The 9,733-nt window shown below is 43.9% G+C and overlaps 1 protein-coding gene across 2 annotated transcripts in view; it reads left to right on the top strand.

Moving 5' to 3' along the window:
• Positions 1-7,265: 7,265 nt before the first annotated feature.
• The window catches only part of LOC112558847 (gastrin/cholecystokinin type B receptor-like), a 42,204-nt gene continuing 39,736 nt past the window's right edge, over positions 7,266-9,733 (top strand). Inside the window, exon 1 of one of the 2 annotated variants that reach the window (XM_025229559.1) lies at positions 7,266-7,699. The gene's annotated coding sequence lies outside the window, so the exon portion shown is untranslated. Of the gene's footprint in view, positions 7,700-8,732; positions 8,961-9,733 lie in introns of those variants that run through there. The other variant, XM_025229560.1, reaches the window with a different exon arrangement.

Raw genomic sequence — 9,733 nt, 5'->3', positions numbered from 1 at the left:
GGTTGAAGGATCGAGGCCTGCTCGGACTTGAGACTTAATTTCACCATGCCCACCCAGCAGCTACCCAGCCGACATGGGACTGGATTCATCAAGGGAGCTAAGGCAGAAGTGGGTTGGTTCCCCCTTCACCATCCGCATCCTACACACAGACTGCTGTGTTCACTCTTACCTCTCAACCTAGCTTACTTAGAAGCAATAAACTTGTCTAAAACGTCACCTAGCATATCACCGAGCATACCGAGAAATTCCACCTGGCTGAGCTATCTGAAATAATAGGTGCAAGGTATTTTTACCTAGCAAGTGACCTCCCCTACATGAGCAATGACCTCACTTTCCTTACCTAGCACTTACACCTCACTACCACACATACGCTGCTCCTTTTTGCTAATCAACTTTTTGCACCTAGTATCCATTTTGCTTTCTGTGCGCACCGTGCGACCCACGTTGAGCAGACAACACATATATATATATCGTGAGAGTGTATATTAGTTTTTCGCCCACTGTCGATCATAAAAGCCGTGGATTTTTTTCAAACATAAGTTCCAGCGCAAGGCAGCTGCTATCAGTGGCAGGCTGGCAAATGATTGTTCGTAACAATGATACAGCTTCTGTTCCTTTTGTGTCGATCGTGCGTCCAGATGAGATAAGGTAATATAATTCTGTCATTTCGAATCGGTTATCCCTCCAGATGACATAGTTTGATGTAATTCTGTTCCTTTTGAGTCAGAGGTAGCTCGAAATGCACAAGAATCCGAGTTTTGAAAGCAAGTCTGTCCAAACGTAACGAGGCGCAGTCGTGTGTTGCTGATGGTAGTCGAAGCTTGAACTGTAAGAACATGAGGGGAACATGGGCGGGGAAGAACAGATGAGTGGTTAATGGGGCAAGAACGAGTGACGGGTCAAGAATGGTAATAAATGGGCTGTTAGAAACTACTCCTTTGCTGTTCTCTTTTGCCAGCACCATTGAAGACGTGGACGTCTAAATTTGCAGGTGTGTCCTGGAAGTCCCAGCGGATGTGAGCCATGCCAGTAAGAAAATATATTTTATGTTAATGTATGATTAATGACATTAGTTTTTGTGATTGCCAGAGGTCTGTGACACTTGTTTCTGTGATTGTCAGTGGTCTGTGACACTGCTTTCCCTCACTCATTGCGGTCTGTGTGTCATGGGATCATGGAGTGACTTTTATTCTCGACTGTCTGCGGGGTGTCCGAAGCACCTGAGATGTTTCCTAGGGTGTCCCCATCGCAGGAATTTTAAATGACCCGCACACATAACTTCACCTTAAAGACCCGACTGAAAGTTCTTATCCTCAAGAGCCTCGTCTGACAGATGGTTAAGTGTTTGAAGCAAAACTACACTTGCAGCCTCCTACATTCTGAACGTCTATTAAAGACACAACTCCTTCACAGGACTCCTTCTCTCCTTCATCACGGGATGCAGCATATAGGGCATGGCAACTTTACCTACACTACAGTCAACCTGCGTTTACCTTCAACAGACTTAATTTCTTGTCACTGGCTCTATAATTGTCTAGAAGCGAAGGAAAGCAACTGCTTTTTCCTGGCATTGGAAATGTGGAGGAGACGGGAGGATAGCTCTGCAATCACTGTGGCGATTGTGGGGCAGGCTGGCTGGCGTCCTTGCTGGCGGCACGACTAAGTACATCAGGCAGAGCAAGCACTCAGGGGGAGTTAATGGTCACCACGTCGGTTTCAGATGGCTAAAGCTCAGGTCTTGAAGCCAGTCTCCCATCTGATAGCCTGACAGGGACTCGTCAGAGGAGGCAATGCCGCCCATTTTCTTCGCCAACGCACTTCGTCTGTTCCTAGACATCTGATTTTCTCCCCCTTCTTTCTCTGGTCACTTTACACAGGGCTTGTTGGAATTGATCTGTGGGTTTTGAGGTTTTGAGAAAGTTTTTTTTAGCAGTGTCTGTGTGTGTGCCCAGTCTTTTATCCTCACACCACTTCTCCGCATTCTTTCTTTCTAGAAAGATCGTGCTGTTTCGTGCGTGCAAGCAGTAGTGACATCATGACAGCGTGGATTACTAAATGCTGGAAATTAATTAGAATGAAGATAAAGGAGGATGAAGGGAATTAGGTATATTAATGACAAGTATAATAATTAATAGGTACTTATGGAAACTTCAAAGGTTCCACATCCCCAGAAGGTCTGCACGAGCAAAGTACCAACAGGCAATGCGGAGGCTCTGGTGGTCACGTGACTATGCTACATTGACACGGCATTGAGGGTTTGATGGAAGGAAGATCAGAAAGACGAGTAGGCCGAAGAGAAGAGACCGATACTAGCATCAGACAGTTTGAGAAGCAGACACGTGATCTGTAGTCAGCGAGCTATTCGCATGGAGTCCATAAGACCCTTGGTTGGCATGCAGAAGACAGCATCACAGGAACCACAGCACCGAAGACAAAGAAAACTCCAAAATTAGTTTCTACAAAAATAGACACGCTTATCAAACAAAAATCTACTTTCTGTACTTATTCCTACACTCAGGTTCTGAGAAGGCGTTAATTGCCTGCAATGAGTGCTGACGACAATAATAAAAAGCAGCAAGTAAGCAAACAAGTAAGCAAACAAACAAACAAACTTACAAGAAAGTCGAATACAAACGTTTTTAAGACCTGGAGGCAAAAAATGAGGTGAGGTATACAGTTGCTGTTAAGATGCCTGCATTTTGTGCATCCGCCCTTTGGGATCGACTCTGGCCCTCACTATGTGCTATTCTTAGGAAACAGAAAATAAACACCAGGTCCTATTCCAGTCTAAACGACAATGCGCTGACGACTGGCATTACTGGCATGACTTACCTCCACCTGTCCTTTGACCCCCACAGATGGATTCGAGGCGGGGCGAGAGAGAGAATGAGAGTTGGTAGGGAAAGGAAATAACGATCGCTGCTGGTTACGTCAGACTTGTATCACGTGCGGGAAAGGGACGTAACGCTCCATGAGGTACTAACGAACACAGGGCACTGACAGAACGTTAGAGAAAGTTTTCAGTGTTTGTCACAAACAAAATCTTATACTGTGCCTGTACATTTGGAAATGGCGTTCACACAATTTCTTGACTGGCAGTTGAAACACGACGATGACATGCGCCATGTTATCATGAATCACACATGCAGGCGCCTTGAGATCATGCACGCGATAAAAACATGATGTTTGTGTTGAGATCATACACATGATAAAAACGTGTCTGTGTGTGTTGGGTTTTTTTTTAACCTGTTGTGTCTAATGGCTGTTACTTTAGAGTTTTTGAAGTCTCTTCTGCTATTGTTGTTGTTGAGTGACTTTTTGGTGGAGAGGGTAGAGTCCATTGTATCACAGTGGTTACATTTTCACAAATGTTGTGGCTATATCAACAACATTTTTGGTTTCACACAGGTTTATATTGCATGAATATAATTAAAACCTTTTGCATCAACTGTCACTTTTCACAAGCTGTGGTTGAAGGAACAACAGTCAGAAAACCTCCAGTGGTCCCCTGTGTTAGTCTGGTCTGGTCTCGGGCGCCATGTTGACGCTGCTTCTGAATCATGGAACTTCAGGCATTCGCTGTGAATATAAAAAAATGGCGATTTTTTTTTCCCAAAAAGCAGATTTAACCAAAACGTTACTATTTTTATCTGCGCCTTTGTGATTTATAATTGTTCTTTACCGACTGTAGATGGACACATCAAGTGCGTTTAAACAGCGAGTAATCACAGAGAAGATCAAAGAGACATCTATCGTCATTCATTAGTCCGTTGCTTTCAATGGACTAGAAAACGTTTATTACACCTGTGTGCAGGTGACAAATACAGAGTGCCGGGAGGCGAGAACTGTACCCAGACATCACGTCCGTTTGGATATAGTGGTAAGTGAGTATTTCACCATTTTAAAGAAGGAATAAAATTCGAGAGTGTTCGGCAGTATTCATTCTATTTCCGTTTGCTTTTTTTGAAAACAGAGGGAATTTGAAGAAGGCATCACAGACCTAAACATTCGTGGCATTTGTGTTTTAGTACCTTGCCTCCACACCGCTGCATGCCTTCCATGCTGCATTTTTTCTCAAGTGTTCTGCGGGAGAATAATACTTAAACATTTTGTTTATTGTGCATTTTAATCATGTGAGATCTTCTTTATCATTTTCTGCTAGGTATTAATCTTGGCACCTGTTTAAGAAAACTGAAAAAAAAAATATTCGTTAGTAAAACAATGCAGCTTTGTATTACAATCTAAACGCATCTGTAGCATGAACTCGATTAAAACATTTATTAAGATATTCCACTTACTGAACTTTCGGAAATAAAGTGAGACCTATAGTGAATCAGCAACACTACAGGTCTGTTATATTAGTTATTCTCTATCTAGCATCTAGATCGTTCTATGAACTTTGTCAAAAATAGGTTTTCCTTGCTGCTTCGCTACGCTTTTTTTTTTTTTCATTTTCTCTGTTCGGTCTTTTTTCTATTTTTTCTTTTTTTTCTTCTCTTTCGCACTGCCTCCCCTCTCTCCATTCCTTCTCTCGTCTTCTTGTTTCTCATAATGTCTTTCTCAGTTATCTATATGAAGCATTGCGTCACTTCACATCTCTCTCGTCGTCTTTCGTTGCTCGGCAAGGCAAGTCCTATTTTCTCAAGCTGTCAGGGGCATCGCTCCTGGTCCCGCACTCAAGCAAGCGGTTAGACAAACAATATGCAAGCAGCTTTATCCCTGTGCTTAGCATTTCCCTTTATTGCATTTCCACCTGTGCTATTGAATTGCTTCTTTTCATCGAGTGGTGTTCTTTCTTTTTGGGGTGAGGAGACTCAAGATAAGTGTAACATCGAAGAGCAACGACCACCAGCAAGTTTTGCTCTGTTCGATGGAAGGTGCGATGCCCTCCCAGGTGAAATATTTATACATCTGAGTTTAGCAGAATAGTTTTTACTCGCCTCCTTTCTAGATGAAGAACCTGCTGAATTCCTCCACAAACCTTTTTGATTTATTCTCCTTGACCAGCTGAAGATATCGCCAGAAGATTGGGCTCAGGAAGGGCTATCAGGGGTTGGCGAGGCTGTCCAGCTGTCCTTTCACAGACTCGTCTGCTACGTGTTTGCAGTTAGATGATGAGGCTGGCAGTAAGGAGGGAGGGTCGGGGTGGACAACCACACCACTACCTTTTCTGACCTCCCCCTCTCCCAACTGACCTCTCACTCCCTCTGTCTGAATCAGACATCACCGTTAGTACTATGGATGGAGTCGTTCTCCACCATTGAGATCACTCACACCACGACAGACCATGTGCGAGCCATCGCTGCCCACACATGTAAGAGCTTTTTAATACACAACTTAACAAAATATTTTAAACGTTACCCAGGAATTTCTCTGTATTTTCGTTTTTCTTTCTTTATTGGCACACACGTGAGCTTTTAATCTTCAGAAAACACGAAATTATTTAATTTTCGGCGAATTTGTGTTAGCTTAAAACGGCTTCTAAGTATAGAAGGGTGGCAAGAAAAGTTCACAAGTAAAGTTCGTCAGCATTAGACTTGAAAACTAAACATTGTATATTGGATACAAGATACTGTGCTATTTCTGAGTTATTTTTGCTGGATTTTCAACATATAGATATTGTAAGTCATCGCAAGACACATGTGACATATGATGGTACTTTATTAAAACAAAATAAAATATAAGGATCGATGTGACTCCCTCTCAATACATGGCACATGCCTCACACCATGTCGAAACCTGTTCCAGTGACGGTTCTTGTTCTCTGCCAACAAGCGAGGTCTGTCACGAGAACCACTCAACCACCTCTTGCCCCCTCCCCCTTCCATTCTGTTTGTCAACAACTTTTTTCGAGTAGGTGAGATTATCAGACGACGCCATCTTGTCACGCACTAGTTGATGATGCGGGGCGAGTTGTACGGGGCTGTAACTGTAGACTTGAACCCTGTGGGGTCCCGTGCACCTGGCCCCTGAACATCCTATCAGCGCTAGCTAATGGAGGCAATCAGCTAAAAATGTTTGTGTTTCATGGCGGCTGGCGGTTACCCACATTTCTCGCACCTCGTGCTGCGAGGCCTCGAACACTCGCCTGTACCATCACTTACTAACAACGGTCTGAGGCCACGCCCTTAGACATCACGTGACGTGACGTGAATGCCGGACGGATCGATCCTAATCGAGAGACGGAGGAAGACAAAATTTGAGGATGTGGAGTGAAGTGCGAGAAACCCCCGCAAATGATAGAAAAAAACATTTGCGTCACTTCCGGTTAACCCAGGAGTCGTGTGGAGTCGGAAAACCCATCCAGCTCGGATGGTGAACAATGTGAATACAGTTTCCTAACAGATTCTGAATACGATCAGCTAATAACAGATAATGAGTATAATCATCTAACAGATAATGAATATGATCGTCTACTGCTAACAGATAATGAATATCAAAGATACTGAAAACAAAGGAGATGATATAGTCGTCGAAACAAACGAATTTTCACATCACTTGAAACATCGATACCATCATCAACAAATTAACGATGGCTGCATTTATTACAGCGTAGACGAAAAAAAGAAAATAACAGATGGCAACCAGATTCCTTTCAGTCACGTGTCTCACAATACTACAAATCTTTAACAAAATCAAGAAATAATATGAGGCATGCTTTTTTAAAACAAATATTTGATGTTTGACCGTGATACAGATGGACTCACTGTCACACAGTCGCAGACACAGGTCTCTGTCTCACCACACAAACCGCAATCAGAAGAAGCAGCCATCAGACGCAGACGACAGTCATTACGAGGCTATTGTGAGCGAGATGTAGCCTCGGTCTGGTACTAACAGTCAGTGCCCTCCCTTTGTTCGCTTCATGATGAGTGAAAAGTGTTCATCAGAATCAAGAGTTCATCCTGACTGGAACAAAACCAAAAGGTTCAGATGGCTGATTACCGTTGAGGTGGCTGATGGTTGATTAACGAAAGTGCTGAACATGCCGTGTTCCCCACAATACGATTCACTGACGTGTCAATAAGTAAATTACAGTGCTGTGACCTCCACACTCGAGTGCATTGAACTGTCGAGGGTTCAGCTACACTTTACTAGAATGTTTGTATTATTGTGTCTTACTTTCTTATTATTGATGAATAAAAAATACTAGCAGATCCCTTCTAACCCTGTCCCGAGGTTAAAAAATAAACGAAGCGATGGTGTTAGTGTCGTTGTCGTTACCTTCTACTGGTAAGATGAGAACAAATGAGGGAATGCGCAGGTGCAGCAAGAACAAAATTATAGAATCCGAGAAAACCCTGAAGAGCAATCTCCCATAGCCGACAGACTACAGCACCAGTCCTGTGGCATCTGTAAAAACCAATGCAGTAAACAGAGGAAAAGAAAGTATTTATCGGCTCTCTCTCTCTTAAATCTCTTTCTCTTCAAAAGTTGAGTCGGTTTCTTTTTTCTTTTTTTTTTTTTCGATCGCTGTGTCTCGCTCGCGATGGAAAGCAGGCTCGCCGCTTGCCGCCTACCGCCGCCGCCTGCCGCCCGCCTACAAAAGCGCCCTCTAGTGAGGAGGAGACAGGGACCGTGAGGAGAGAACACTTGCAGCTTTCCCTCCCTGCGGTGCCTCGGAGAGATGGCCTCGGCGCACTCGGCCTTCTGCGTGCAGGATAATTCTTCACGCGCTCCCAGCTCCTGATAGACTGAGGTAAGTGTCCTGACACAACACCTGTCTGTCTGTCTGTCTGTCTGTCTGTCTGTCTGTCTGTCTGTCCGACAATCAAGCTTTAACTCTGTCCGTCTACCTGTCCTACCAGCATCTTCTGCCAGTCTGATACTCGTCAATACAGGAGTCAGCGTGATTGTCAATATTGTTGACATATTTATATGCATTTTGTCAGCAGATATCTGTGAAAAATCAACAACAGTTATTTGTACTCTCTCTTTCTGTGCGTGTGTTGCAGGTGTTGAGGTAAGAGAGAGAGACTATGTGTGTGTCTGTGTGTGTGTTGCAGGTGTTGAGGTAGGAAGAGAGAGAGACTGTGTCTTTGGGTGTGTGTGTGTGCAGGTGTTGAGGTAGGTGAGAGAGAGACTGTCTTTGGGTGTGTGTGTGTCTGTGTGTGTTGCAGGTGTTGAGGTAGGAGAGAGACTGTGTGTGTGTGTGCACGCGATGCACGCTGGCGAGAGGTATAAAACAGTTTTGAGGGAGATGGTGTAGAAGAAAAGGGCGTGACAGGTTGTTTCTGGATTTAATTTGGCCTGCACATGTTTGTGTGTACAGATCATGGGATGTAAAACAGTTTGCTTTCTCCTTTCTTGTGTGCCGCCCATCTATTCCGCAGTCGGAAGTGCGCGCTGACAGTCGGTGTAAACGCTTTGTTCGTAATTTCCGACAACCTGGCGAAGCAGCTTCCTCTGGGGCTTGGGGTTCCGATACCGACAGGGAACTTTTATTTCTCGGTGCTTAGGTTGACTCGTCTTCCTGTGTGTGACTGACTGTGTTCTCTTGTTAGTCCGACTTATGTTAGCCTGACTTTTGTTCTCATGTCAGACTGACTGACTGACTTGTATTAGACTGACTTATGTCAGCCTGACTTGTGTTCCCGTGTCTCACTCTCAATGTTCAGGAAGATCCCACAATAACTCTTCTACCTTCTCACTGAAACACCATCAGCAGAATTTAATGCAGTTAATGTATGAGAGAGTAAATACAGTTTGCCTGTCAGGTTTTTTTTGGGGGCTTTCTACATTTTCAATGTATCAACGGATAAGACCCAAGGTCCATTGCAAGATGAAGTTGTCCTCATCTTCCTTTAAAATCCTCTAACTTCTCTCCTTTCTTCTGTTTGGACCTTTTGCAGTTTCAATACCATGATCTTTGGCTAGGTTTTGGGGAAGACTGACAGTGACGAATGTACATCCCCTCCTGTCTGCCACTGATATTTTCTGCTGCATTGTCCTCCCGACCTGCGAGTTAATAACAGGCTCTGTGCCTCTCTGTGGTCCTCTCCTTAAATTTATGTAATCTTCCTCCTTCCTTCCCCACTTCTCTTTTGCTGCTCCTGACATTCATATCCTCGAGTTTTCAGGCGAGTAAATTATTGGTTACTATTATTATTTGCATAATCTCAAAGAGGGTGTGAATCATTTTCAGAGAAGTTAACAAATTGCTGAGCTGCCTTGGTACCGACACAAAATAAAAATTACTTTTCTGTCGCTGGAAGTCAAAGGTCACTGACACTGATACTCGTCATTGTAGACTTATTTTGCGAGTTGTGATTTTATACAGTCGTTATTAAGTTTCTCAGCTTCTTAATTTTTCAAACGAGGGCAGCCGTTTCTGCTATCTCGTCGTATCATCGCGCGCATCACTTGCTCTGTGATGGAGATGGCAGGTGAATCTTGATAACCGCTCGCCGTTTGAAAGCGCCATGCTTTAAACCAAAAGCCGGTATCACGGGGTGCACCTCGCCATACAACAAAATCCCGGGGCCGTCTGTCCCGTTATACAAATCACAGACAGTTATCAATACCGCCTCGAGGATTAAGCCGTGACTCGTGACGTCATATCCGTTTCCTTTCTAACCGCGGACATGCGCATAAGCAGACCATAGATTCTTTACTGTGTCTACGGCTGTCTGTTCCAACTTCTTGTGTTTGGGATACGCGACTGGTTGATGAAACCAAGAAATATTCCAGGGCTATCTTGTCTAAAAACAACATTTTATTAATTAGTTTAACC

This window comes from Pomacea canaliculata, linkage group LG3 (genome assembly GCF_003073045.1).
Source record: "Pomacea canaliculata isolate SZHN2017 linkage group LG3, ASM307304v1, whole genome shotgun sequence".
Classification (NCBI taxonomy): domain Eukaryota; kingdom Metazoa; phylum Mollusca; class Gastropoda; order Architaenioglossa; family Ampullariidae; genus Pomacea; species Pomacea canaliculata.
This window is presented reverse-complemented; position numbering and strand designations above follow the sequence as displayed.